Source organism: Cicer arietinum, chromosome 8 (genome assembly GCF_000331145.2).
Source record: "Cicer arietinum cultivar CDC Frontier isolate Library 1 chromosome 8, Cicar.CDCFrontier_v2.0, whole genome shotgun sequence".
Lineage (NCBI taxonomy): Eukaryota > Viridiplantae > Streptophyta > Magnoliopsida > Fabales > Fabaceae > Cicer > Cicer arietinum.
This window is the reverse complement of record NC_021167.2, coordinates 20,840,875-20,844,286: the sequence shown is the minus strand read 5'-3', so window position 1 is coordinate 20,844,286 and position 3,412 is coordinate 20,840,875. Positions and strand designations below refer to the sequence as shown.

The window sequence follows — 3,412 nt, the reverse complement described above, 5'->3', positions numbered from 1 at the left end:
AAAAATTGAACATATTATATTAAGTTAGTATCAAATATATAGATAATTTATATATGAAAATCATATAATGCAAATACCGTACCGTTTCTGGGATAATAGTTTTATTCTTCTCAACAATCTCCTTCATGAATCTCAATATGTAGTACCCACAGTCGATGTTATTTGTTTGACGAGGGCACTTTATTGAGATCCATGTAATGTTATTAGACTTCTGCTTCGACACTTTAGCACCTCTTTGAGCTCGATAAACTTTTAAGGCACTATCGAATGAATAAATGTGATTATTAGAGCATGAATATTTATATATATATATATATATATAAATATTCATGCTCTAATAATCACATTTATTCATTCGATAGTGCCTTAAAAGTTTATCGAGCTCAAAGAGGTGCTAAAGTGTCGAAGCAGAAGTCTAATAACATTACATGGATCTCAATAAAGTGCCCTCGTCAAACAAATAACATCGACTGTGGGTACTACATATTGAGATTCATGAAGGAGATTGTTGAGAAGAATAAAACTATTATCCCAGAAACGGTACGGTATTTGCATTATATGATTTTCATATATAAATTATCTATATATTTGATACTAACTTAATATAATATGTTCAATTTTTATATTGCAGTACTTTGCCAATTCCAGTCCATCATATTCTGAGGAAGATCTGATGGAATTAAAGGAAGAATGGTGTCAGTACGTGCTTGACATGAAAATTATTTGATTTTCTGGGAAATAGCTTGTGCTGGGCAAGGGATCTGAATATTATATGGTAGCTAGTGCATATAATGTATATTCTGTTAGTTATTATATGTAAATGATCATAGGACACAATATATGCATATAATGGATCTGTTAGTTATTATATAATGGATCTGAATGTAGGTAATTAGGTTGTAAATTAGGTTGTATATATGTATCTGAATGTAGTTACTTAGGTTGTAAATTACAGAGTTACATATATGTTAATAAAGTTACAGAGTTCTGATTTCTGTTCTACTGATTGTGTGAACTGATTGTCTATAATATGTTCTGTTCTACTGATTGTCTATAATATGTTCTGTTCTACTGATTGTGAAGTGATTTTGGATCAAAATAATTTTGGATACAAAGATAAAAGACAGCGCTTTTAAAAAAAAAATGCCATAAAAAGCTAAAAAGCGCTTTTCATTTCAAATAAATAATTTACAGCGTTTAAAAAAAAAAAAAAACACACATTTTACAGCGCTTTTTTTAAAAAGCGCTGTAAAATGTTGTTCTAAAGCGCTTTAATGGTGCACCTTTTACAGCGCTTTCGTGAGAAAGCGCTGTAAAATGTACAAGAAAAGCGCTGTAAAATGCAGACCCATAATATGAAATTATGGGTGGGCATTTTACAGCGCTTTTTTGAGAAAGCGCTGTAATATGCACACCCATATATGAAATTATGGGTGGGCATTTTACAGCGCTTTTCTCAAAGAAGCGTTGTAATATGCCCACCCATATATGAGTTATGGGTGTGCATTTTAGAGCGCTTTTTTGAGAAAGCGCTGTAAAATGCACACCCATAACTCATATAATGGGGTGCATATTACAGCGTTTTTTGTGAAGAAGCGCTGTAAAATGTGCATAACAAGCGTGCGTTGTATTTACATGTTTTATAGCGCTTTTTTAAAAGCGCTGTTGTATCATTTACAGCGTTCGTTTCCACAGCGCTTATTTTTTTGAAAAAGCGCTGTAAATGGCTTAAAAAAAGCGCTGTAATATGCGTTTTTTCGCGTAGTGATTTCAAGGCATGGAACCTCAAAGGTCCTCAAATATCATAATGAACTACTCCCAACAAGTCTTTTGCTCTCATTGCAAGATGATATTGAATTTGAGTTTGAATCAGCTTCTTGGATAGCACATGCTTCATCATCACCTTATTTATTTTGCTTGCCTTTTCTAAACCAACACTCATAAGCAAAATGACCATATTTTGCACAACTTTAGTATTACACCTTCATTTTGTCAAAGCTATTTGATCATCTCTTTGATTTGGCAGACTATCCCCCATTTTATATGAAGATTCAGTTTTGCCATCAACTTTATTTGATTTGCCTTTTCCACCTTTCAAACAATTCTTCTAGTAATTAGCTTTCTTGCTTACTTGAGCTGCTAGTGCTTGTTTCAGTGGCGTTTTCTACATTTCTCTCATTCAACCTTAACTTTCTTGCTTCTAAAGAGATTTACAATTCTTCAAGACTCATGGTTGAAATGTCTTTGGATTCCTCAACTGCACACACAATATAGTCAAATCTAAGATGCAACGATCTCAAGATTTTTTTCACACATCTTTCATTATGTCAATTTCTCACCACACCAAACAATCAAATGCATGACACTCCTCGATCTTGCGAAGCATTATGGAAAAATTTCTTTCTCATCCATCTGCAACAGTTCATAAGGTTCAGGTCCCCAAACATCAGAATGAATAAGATCAAATGCTTCAACACTTTTAGTAGAAATAGAAGGAAAATAGCACGATGATGCTTAGAATACTAACAAACATTGTGACACCCTAAACCCCAAATTAATATTAACTTTTTATTTTAAATTTAAATTTTAAAATAATGAAATTATTCAAATAAATACATATATAAACTTTCAAACATTTTTTTTTTTGTAAGGAGTATCACGTAATCTTGAACATGTCACATTAATCCAAAATTTCCATCAAACTTAACAAATTGAAGTCATAACAGTAGTCAACAAAATCCTTTTTGAAGCACACGACATATAAGTTTAATGATAAATGTAAATGTAGTCCCAACCTGATGTCACTAGCAGAATAATAATTTCAATACCCAAGTGTTAATCCTACCATAATCTTTAGAGTTTCTGACAAATTTATAAAATGAAGATTTAATAAAAAAATAATACGACATAAAATTTGTATAAATAGCAAAATATACGTACCGTATAAAAGTTAAGCCGTTTCTACGAGAATCTTTTTTCTTTACGTTGAGACCGTTTTCTAAGGATTGTGCGTGAGATGCATGTGGTTTTGCTAATTGGCGGCACTTCTAATTAGGTTACAGAAATAGCATCACGAATTCAGAATTAATTTAGGTCCATTAATTCTATTTACGGCAAATTCAATTTATTACTTAGACTATTAATAGAAATTATTAGCTATTATATGGAGCATTAAATTTATGAACGGTATCATCATCATTATTATATTTAATAAATAATTAATATAGTTATTTTATATTTATACTTAAATAAAAATAAATTTAAATAATAAAGATTTAGATAACAACACTACTAAAATATGAGGACTAAGATAATAGCAATCCAAAACTAGTATATATTATTATTATTATTATTATTATTATTATTATTATTATTATTATTATTATTATTATTATTATTATTATTATTATTA

At 30.2% G+C, this 3,412-nt stretch overlaps 1 non-coding gene across 1 annotated transcript; it reads left to right on the top strand.

Moving 5' to 3' along the window:
- Positions 1-1,361: 1,361 nt before the first annotated feature.
- On the top strand, positions 1,362-1,492 carry LOC113786796 (small nucleolar RNA SNORA69). The gene has a single exon (XR_003473109.1). It is a non-coding gene; the product is annotated as a small nucleolar RNA SNORA69 (small nucleolar RNA).
- The last annotated feature ends 1,920 nt before the right edge of the window (positions 1,493-3,412 follow it).